Source organism: Nicotiana attenuata, unplaced genomic scaffold, assembly GCF_001879085.1.
Source record: "Nicotiana attenuata strain UT unplaced genomic scaffold, NIATTr2, whole genome shotgun sequence".
Taxonomy (NCBI): Eukaryota; Viridiplantae; Streptophyta; class Magnoliopsida; order Solanales; family Solanaceae; genus Nicotiana; species Nicotiana attenuata.
This window is the reverse complement of record NW_017670312.1, coordinates 900,853-911,509: the sequence shown is the minus strand read 5'-3', so window position 1 is coordinate 911,509 and position 10,657 is coordinate 900,853.

The following is a 10,657-nucleotide window of genomic DNA, read 5'->3' as shown; positions in this document are numbered from 1 at the left end:
GCTCAATTGGTGAAATTGCAAGTTGATGTGGAGAAGATGAAAGAGAAGGAAAAGATGCGGAAGAGTAAATTGGCTAATTCCAAGGCTAGGGAAAATGTACTTTGGTTCATTATATTGGGGATGTGTATTATACTTGTTGCTTGTAGGTATCCAGGAATGTCATTGAAAGAAGATGCAATGAGGTTGCCATTTTGAATCTAGTTTTTTCATCTCAATATGTATGTAGTTGTTGCTTGTAGGTTTTATTTGTATGTTTGCAATGGACCTTTCATTTGAATGTAAGCCTTTTGTAGTTTTGTCATCACAATGTTATGTAGTTTTATCATCTCACTACATAGTTGTTACTTATCAATTGTTGTTTCTAATGAAGCGCTGTTTTTACATTGTGATGTATTGTAGGTGTGTTCTGTTTGTTTCATTGTATGCCCAGAACATGGCAATCAACAATAGACACACAAAAGACTTAATATGGTAGCTGCATAAACTGTATTGAAACACATATTTGGTCTCATTGACATAAAAGAAATAGACTTAATAAACAGTCACAAAATGAGATAACAAAACATATGTTTGTTGTCATTGTAGCAGCAGCAAAACAGACACCATAAGATAACAAAATATAGCTACCTAAAAATCCTTATCATAATATAGAATTGCAGTCTATAGCTGCTTAAAATTTTAGCATAATGCAGTTTATTGCAAACATTCATCAACAAAACAATATCTTGATCAATTGGGTTTTTATGGAGTGGTGCTTTCCTGGCTCAACTTAGCAGCCCTAGACCTTGTTTGAATGAGTTTCTTGCCTCTCAATTGTTCAAGATGTCTTGATGTCATAGCTTCTTTACCTTTCTATTTAACACCTCGTGTTGGTTGATGGCCTAGATCTCCAGTTACTTCTGTTGAAGACCTCACATTCTTAAAGTTTTGTAGAAGACATTCTAGGCTGCCAAAATCCAACAAAAAATCAGACAATGAATTCACCTAAATATGAGAGGTTGTGTTAGAAGAGTTTTGAAGCCACTTTGAGTGTGTAAAACTCCCATACAAACCATTCTTGGCATGTTATATTGTGTTCATACACTAGTGCTAATACCAACATCCTACATCAACTAATCAAAAGTAGGAATCTGTAATTATTTAAAAAAGAAAAATAAGACATTAAAGGGAAGAACATCACCTTTTCTTTAGAACCTTTTGGCGTACCCCTTCCTCTCCCAGTACTTTGCTTTGGTGGCTTTGAACTACCAACACTTGCAGGCAGAGAACTTGGTGAAGTAGCAGCAGTATTACTTCCAGCAGCTTTTTGACACCCTATCTTGTTATGACAATTGCTACATGTCATTTCCACTCCACTTTTGGACAATTTTCCTGTCTTATTTTCACCTGGCTCTTTTTCTTCTAACCTTATTTGGCCCTGACATCATCTTGTTGACATGAGGTGGTATAAGAGTTGGGTTTTGTGACTGTGGCCGCATATTCATACCCAAGACAGGCTGAAGAAAGTAACTGTATGTTTTCATGTAAGTGGCATTACTGTACTGGTGAGAAATATAGTTCAAAGGCTCCAGATTTTTATAATGCAGGGCAGCAACTGCATGAGCACATGGTATGCCTTTTAACATCCAAGCTCTGTAGGTGCATGTTTTCCTGTTGATGTCCACCAAATGCTTTACTTCACTTGCACCTGATCCTTCCTTCACTTTAAATCCAAACTCACAATTCCAGAAAATGTTACATTTCATTGACCTTTCTGTGTTCTCTTCCAAGACTTTCGTGGCCATTGGTGAAAAATCAGTAATCCAAGTGTTTTCAAACTGCCTGAGCTGACCTATTATGTTCATTATCTTCATCCTTATTTATTCAAGCATTGTCATTATAGTCTTTTCTGCCTTGCTGCCAAAATCTAAGCATTAAAACATTCTGCCATATTATTGTCAACACTATCACACTTGCAGAATGTGTACACCATGCTCCATCTTTCAATATTGTAGTACAACAGTTCATCAACTATCTTATTCCCCAATTTCTTCATTTCATCCAGATTTTTCTTCAACCCCACTCATAGGTAGACCTTTAGCACCTCCAGAAGTAGTTCCTTCTCTCTATGCCCCTCCATTTCTTAGACCAGTTAGCTAGGATGTGCCTTGCACACATCCTATGCTCAGAATTTGGAAATAGATCTGTTATAGCAATCTCAAGCCCCTGCAAAATTAACAATGGTAGTTAGTTTTAAATGAAACATCAGTAGGAAAATAACAATAAACTACAAGTGCTTACATTTTGCATGTCTGTTATAATGGTCAGATTTGTACCATCTCTAAGCTAAAGATCACCTTTTAAATAGTTGAAAAACCACCTCCAAGTGTGATATTTTCAATCTCACCAACAGCCCAAGCAAGTGGAAGCATCTGATTATTTCCGTCTTTGCAAACTGCTACAAGTAGTTGGCCTCTACATACCCACTTTAAAAAACATCCATCCAACCCAATGCATGACCTACAACCAGCTAAGTATGACTTCTTCATTGCATCAAAACAAATGTAGAACCCAACAAACATTTTCTTCCCACCTTCAAATATTTCTTCACTAAGCTTCACTACATATGTACTCCCTGGATTAGATCTAAGCAACTCATCCCTGTAATCTAATATTCTGCCATACTCCAGTTTATGATCACCCATTATCTCATTCAACAGAATATTTTTTGCCCTCTTACAAACTGTCCTCCCAACATATAATTCCAATTTCTTTCTAATCAACTCCTGAAACTTAAATATTCTAATGTTAGGTTGTTCTTTTATCCTCTCATTGAACCTTTTGGCCAAGAACTTTGAATTACATAGCTTGTTTCTATTACTAGGGTCACATTTGTGAACTGGATTGTAGTTCTTGACTTCAAAATCCTTAATCCTAGAATCATAGCTAGCAACTAGAAGCCAAGGACAGGATGCCTTCTTGCACTTAATCCTCACCCTTGTAGGTTCATTTACATACTTTTCTATAGAAACCTTTTGTTGAACATCATATTTAGTTACAGCTATTTCTCCACTTGCAAATGCAAGTCCAGTTTCACAAACTATTTTCTTGCAAGTTTTGTCAAAGATTACTCTTCTTTTAGTCTTTCTTCTTCTAGCTTTAAATTTCTGTTGAACCTCTCTTTCACCTTCATCATCAACATCATCTAGATTTGTCTCAAAACTAGCAGCTTCACCTGAGTGGTAATAAGGCTCATTACCACCTATCTTACCTTCTAAACTCTTCTTCTTCCTAGATTCATATTCATCATACCCCACATCTGGCCCTCTCTTACCTAGTTTAACATGTTCTTGTTCAGGAGCACTTTCTTTTCTCTTCCTCCTCTCTACAGTCCTTCTTTCTGCCCTAAATGCCATGTATTCCTCATGTGTATCACTGCCATAATCAGCTTCTCCTTCTTCAAACAACTCTCCATGCTCTGAATCTGAGCTATTATCAGTGCTGCAACTAGATTCAAATGAGTTTGATTCAGATGAGGAGTTTGAACTATCATCAGTAGTAACAACTGTAGGCACACTGTTATTGGCACTATTTTCAGCAGTATTGGATGCCTTTTTAGAAGTTCCCAAACCCTCACAGCCCCCCAAATCTTGACCAGATTCCTTCTCAAAAGTAACAAACATTACTATCACCCCCCCCCCCCTCCCACTTGGATGACATATTCTAATAGAGGGGCGACCACTACAACATCCTCAACCATGTGATATACATATACCTCCAAAATATCCCCACTTTTAACTCTTCACAAATACCCATAAGGTCCCTATAAACCTTAATTACTACCAAACCAGGACAATTAGGTGGTCTAACATAAATAACAACAGAAGAACTATTGTACCCAAAATCTTTCACATAACCTAAGAACTCAAAATAGGAGAACATATCAACATCGACATCAACACAATCAGTAATCATCCTACCAACATAATCCTCCACTGAAAAGGAATGTAACTTATCCATGGAGATTTTTCCACCATGGAAAAATCTCAGTGTAACAAGTACAAAAGACAATTAAATACCTGAATATAGTAGAAAATAAACTAATTAAGGATTAATAGTTACTATTAGACCCCGACATAGCAAGTCACAATACATGCAACAAGAAAAAACTGAAATTTGGTTATTGTTACACCTTATAAATTGTAATTCTATTACTCAATTTTACATAGAAAACGTTACAGTGAAGAAATTTGAAGCACGTTCAAAACCCTAGTTACGGATTATATTAAACAAACTAAAACAGAGATAACATTTAGGGTTGATGATAGAAAAGTCTAGGGTTGATGTATTTACCTCCAAACTGAAACAGAGATAACGTTTGAACTTGATCTTCAAAGACCTTCAACTTAGAACGGGTCTTCCACCAACTCGTCAAGTGAGACAATTGAGAACAAATGGAACCCTAAGGAACAACGAAATTGAAGGATTTTGCAACAGGTCCCTTCGATTTTGGTCAGGCAAGTCGATTTTGGTGAGGCAAATCGAATCTTTGAAGGTGGGGCATTAGGGTTCTTCAATTTGGGAATTTTTTACTAGCGGGGATAACGGGGTGAACGAGATTCTTTGAAGGTTGTTATGTTATTTACTGAATAATTTAATTACGTGGCTTCATAATAAAAGCGCGCGTGTTTCCCACTCAAGTTATTATAGTTGGGGCTTAGGAGGGAGTAAATAAATACATTAAATAATAGTGGGGTGTTAGGACACCCGTAAAGTTCAGGTGTGTAAATGATTTTCCAGGACAAGTTGAATGGGTCTTTATGCATTTTCTCTTAAATGTTTATTCAATCATGCATATATTATAGATACGGTAGATCATATCTATGAATGTTTGAACAAAGCAAGTGGTCATATAATAAAAATTAAATTTAGTAGCTAGAATGGTGGGATTACCGAGTCTTTTGGAGTAAAAAAAATATTTATTATCGTAACCATGATAAAAGCCGAGCTTTAATTAATTATCTCTAAATATTGATTTGATATGGGACATGTGTCTCCTAGCTAGTAATTAGTACAATCCAACTTATTTGGATGGTTGTTACAAATCGTTTCATAATATATAGTATTGTATTGCATTATATTATATTGTATCATTTGATGAATACAATGTTATTGTATCGCTTGCCGTCGTTTCATGATATCAAGCACCAGCAATATGAAGAATAAACTTGCAATATTATAAAGAGAAATTATGATACATAATAGAGTTATTAAATTATGATACCAAATCGATCATGTAACGAACCGATCGTGCGTTCTGAGAGTTATAGCCACATTTTCCCCATCTATGCTTATTTATATGTTGTTCAGCTGTGTTGAGTTGTATCGAGTTGGTAGGTGAGTTGTATCAAGTTGGTAGGTTTGGGTTCGGAGTAATTTTGGAGTGAAATGAACACTTAGTCTCTTAGTTAGAAAGCTAAGTTAGAAAAGTCAACCGGAAGTTGACTTATGAGTAAAAGAATTTGGATTTGGATTTTTATGATTCGATTAGCTTTGTCGGGTGAATTTAGACTTAGGAGTGTGTCCAGATTATAATTTGGAGGTCCGTGGTAGAATTAGGCTTGAATTGGCGAAAGTTAGAAGTTTAGAAGTTCTTAGGCTTGTATTCGAGGTTGATTTGGTGTTGTTTTGGGTGTTTCGGAGGTTCGACTAAGTTTGCGTAGTGATATATGACTTGTTAGAATTATTGGTTGAGGTCCCGAGGGCCTCGGGTGAGTTTCAGATAGGTTTGGGTTGTGTTGTGCTTGTTTTTCTTATGTTTCGACGTTGTTTCTTCAAGCATAAATGATATCATATTGAACAAATGAACTCCGATTTCTTTTTTGATTGAAGCATTAGATCCGTATCGTAATTACGGACCCGTAGCAAAAGAATCGTCGAATTTGGACATCGTATGAGGATTTTATGGTCATTTTACTAAGATTTAGGTTGCCAGATTTTTCAGGTTAATTACGAAATTGCCACTAGCAGTGTAATTAAAAATCTGCACTATTTGCAAATATTAAAACCTACCTATCTCATTCGTTATAAGGTCAAATTGAGTGATTCAAAAGCCTAACTTGACTAGAATTTCACAAGGAATCCATTGGAGGAATAAAATACGAGTTTCGGGATCGTTTGGCTCGAGAAACGAGGCAGAATAGATGGTAGAAAAATATACAAAACTTGGGTTTGTTCATTCGGTCATATTTTGAGTTGGGAAGCTCGGATTTGGGCGATTTTGGAGGCAATTTTCACCATATGGATTGGGGTAAGTGTTCTCTACTCGATTTTGATTATAATTTATGAATCCATCTTCGTTTTTGGGATTGGATTGATGATTTCAAAGTGAAATTGAGGGAGTTAGGGTTTGAGTTTTGGAGAGTTTTAAGTGAAGATTTGAGGGACCAAACGGAGTCCGATTTTGACGAATTTTATATGGGTAGACTCGGGAGAGGACGAGGATTATTATTCTGCCATTTTTGACTGATTCCGAGACGTGGGCCCGGGGCCGAGTTTTGGCCGATTTCGGTTTTTTGGCATGTTTATGTAGTTTTTATTGTGGAATTCGATTCTTTAGACTATGTTGATAGTATTATTCTGATTTTGGTTAGACTCGGAGCTTTTGGAGACCGAGTCCAGGGACGAGGACATCCCGGAGTAGGATTTTACGCTGTTGAGGTAAGTAACAGTTTTAACTCTGGCTTTGAGGGTATAAACCCGGAGAAGTTGATATCATGTGATTGTTTGGTGGTGATACCCATGCTAGGTGACGGGCGTGTGGGTGTGCACCGCGAGGGATTGAGACTTGGTCCGTCCCGTAAGGCCTAATGGTTGTTATCTGTGGTTATGTGTTTACTTGTTGTTAACTTGTTTGCCTTCATGTTAGAGATCATGTTTACGTTTTATTCATGCTCACATTATTTGTACTCAGTCATAGAAATTATTGTACATTTTTACCTCAGTCTCTATTATTTGCTAATATGATGTGATACTTCATGTGGGCTGTGTTCCCTTATTTATTGATGATGGAGAGGCTAGTGAGGTACATGACTGAGTGAGGCCAAGGGCCTGGTTGTGAGGATATTAATACCATAGCGTGTGAGTTGTCCGCGTAGCACGTGAGTTGACCGTGCGGGTCCAGGTGTTGATACCATAGCGCGTGAGTTGTCCGTGTAGCACGTGAGTTGACCGTGCGGATCCAGGTATTGATATGGTAGCACGTGAGTTGTCCGTGCTTAGCGCTTGGGCTTTGCGAGCCCCTCCGAAGTCTGTACACACCCCCAGTGAGCGCAGAGTGTTGAGTGTATTGCGTGTTGAGTGTTGAGTGCTGAGTGCAAGTGCTGAGTGATGGAGTGACATTGTTGTGAGGTTGCATTTACTTTTGCTATTGCTGCATTTATCTGTTAAATTTCTTTGTGGCATCTACTGAGTTATGGAATTTACCTGTTTATTCCTGTTATTTTTAAAATTGTGAAAAATAAATAATTGGACTATTTTGCTCAGCTCATCACTACTGCTCAGTTCCTTAGTTATTTCTGTTACTACTGAGGTGGTTGTACTCATACTACACCCTGCACTTTATGTGCAGATCCAGGTGAGTTCGTTGAGTTCAAGCTGGCTTTAATTGGAGACTGCAAGGTAGCTGCCAGCGTCCGCAGGACCTTGTTACTCCTTCTGTATTTCTTCTTTGGATTGTATCGATGGTTAGACAGTTATATCTCTTAGTTCATAGTTTTAGACGCTCATGACTTAGCGACACCCCGATGTTTGGGACTCGTTTCCGTATTTTATATTATTTATATTTAGAGCTGGTTTAGTTTATCAGGAATTAAAGTATTGGAAATGTTTTATTAAATTCTTATAATCAGATTAGTAGTAATTTTGGGAATAGGCTTGCCTTATAACACGATAGGCGCCATCACGACCATGGCTAGATTTTGGGTCGTGACAAGTTGGTATCAGAGCCTAGGTTACATAGGTCTCACGAGTCATGAGCGGGTTTAGTAGAGTCTTGCGGATCGGTACGGAGATGTCTGTACTTATCTTCGAGAGGCTGCAGAACTTTTAGGAAAACTCCACCTTCTTTAATTCTTATCGTGCGGTATTGATTCAGCTTGAAGTGTAACTGTTTGAATTCCTTCCACGTATTCGTATGCATACATGAGCGCTCGGTATCAGTTGTGCATCGACGGATTATGATTCCCTGGATGAGGTGAGAGATATAATTTCTGTGTGTTGATGTTGGGCCAGCCTGAGGTACTTGAGGCCGGGTTTTGTCGGTAGCTGGAGTACGAAAATTTCGATTGTGTGAGCACGTGTTTATAAGTCCGTTGGTGTCCCTATTAGTGGGATTTGTAATTTGTTGGCTATGTGGAGAGTATGATTTGACTGTGAGATTGTGTTCGGATTGATCGAATGTGATGAGAAGGGTTTACTTGAGATGTAGCAAGGACTAATGCGTGTTTGATTTGTGACTTGATATAGCTTGTTCAGACTCTGTCTGATAAGAGGTTTATTAGCAGCCTTTGGTTCTTTTGGGCAGCTGCTATGATTAGAAATCATCGTTGTGAGTGTTTGAATTATGTGGTATATCATGTGATTTCAGGTATGTTTTAGACTCGTTCGAGGACGAACGTTTGTTTAAGAGGGGGATGATGTAACGACCCGATCGTGCGTTCTGAGAGTTATAGCCACATTTCCCCCATCTATGCTTATTTATATGTTGTTCAGCTGTGTTGAGTTGTATCGAGTTGGTAGGTTTGGGTTCGGAGTAGTTTTGAAGTGAAATGAACACTTAGTCTCTTAGTTAGAACGCTAAGTTAGAAAAGTCAACCGGAAGTTGACTTATGAGTAAAAGAATTTGGATTTGGATTTTTATGATTCGATTAGCTTTGTCGGGTGATTTTAGACTTAGGAGTGTGTCCAGATTATAATTTGGAGGTCCGTGGTAGAATTAGGCTTGAATTGGCGAAAGTTAGAAGTTTCGAAGTTCTTAGGCTTGTATTCGAGGTTGATTTGGTGTTGTTTTGGGTGTTTCGGAGGTTCGACTAAGTTTGCGTAGTGATATATGACTTGTTAGAATTATTGGTTGAGGTCCCGAGGGCCTCGGGTGAGTTTCAGATAGGTTTGGGTTGTGTTGTGCTTGTTTTTCTTATGTTTCGACGCCGTTTCTTCAAGCATAAATGATATCATATTGAACAAATGAGCTCCGATTTCTTTTTTGATTGAAGCATTAGATCCGTATCGTAATTACGGACCCGTAGAAAAAAGAATCATCGAATTTGGCCATCGTATGAGGATTTTATGGTCATTTTACTAAGATTTAGGTTGCCAGATTTTTCAGGTTAATTACGAAATTGCCACTAGCAGCGTAATTAAAAATCTGCACTATTTGCAAATATTAAAACCTACCTATCTCATTCGTTATAAGATCAAATTGAGTGATTCAAAAGCCTAACTTGACTAGAATTTCACAAGGAATCCATTGGAGGAATAAAATACGAGTTTCGGGATCGTTTGGCTCGAAAAACGAGGCAGAATAGCTGGTAGAAAAATATACAAAACTAGGGTTTGTTCATTCGGTCATATTTTGAGCTGGGAAGCTCGGATTTGGACGATTTTGCAGGCGATTTTCACCATATGGATTGGGGTAAGTGTTCTCTACTTGATTTTGATTATAATTTATGAATCCATCTTCGTTTTTGGGATTTGATTGATAATTTCAAAGTGAAATTGAGGGAGTTAGGGTTTGAGTTTTGGAGAGTTTTAAGTGAGGATTTGAGGGACCAAACGGAGTCCGATTTTGACGAATTTTATATGGGTAGACTCGGAAGAGGACGAGGATTATTATTCTGCCATTTTTGACTGATTCCGAGACGTGGGCCCGGGGGCCGAGTTTTGGCCGATTTCGGATTTTTGGCATATTTATGTAGTTTTTATTGTGGAATTCGATTCTTTAGACTATGTTGATAGTATTATTCTGATTTTGGTTAGACTCGGAGCTTTTGGAGACCGAGTCCAGGGACGAGGACATCCCGGAGTAGGATTTTACGCTGTTGAGGTAAGTAACAGTTTTAACTCTGGCTTTGAGGGTATAAACCCGGAGAAGTTGATATCATGTGATTGTTTGGTGGTGATACCCACGCTAGGTGACGGGCATGTGGGTGTGCACCGCGAGAGATTGAGACTTGGTCCGTCCCGTAAGGCCTAATGGTTGTTATCTGTGGTTATGTGTTTACTTGTTGTTAACTTGTTTGCCTTCATGTTAGAGATCATGTTTACGTTTTATTCATGCTCAGTTTGTATTCAGTCATAGAAATTATTGTACATGTTTACCTCAGTCTCTATTATTTGCTAATATGCTGTGATACTTGATGTGGGTTGTGTTCCCTTATTTATTGATGATGGAGAGGCTAGTGAGGTACATGACTGAGTGAGGCCGAGGGCCTGGTTGTGAGGATATTAATACCATAGCGCGTGAATTGTCCGCGTAGCACGTGAGTTGACCGTGCGGGTCCAGGTGTTGATACCATAGCGCGTGAGTTGTCCGCTTAGCACGTGAGTTGACCGTGCGGATCCAGGTATTGATATGGTAGCACGTGAGTTGTCCGTGCTTAGCGCTTGGGCTTTGGGAGCC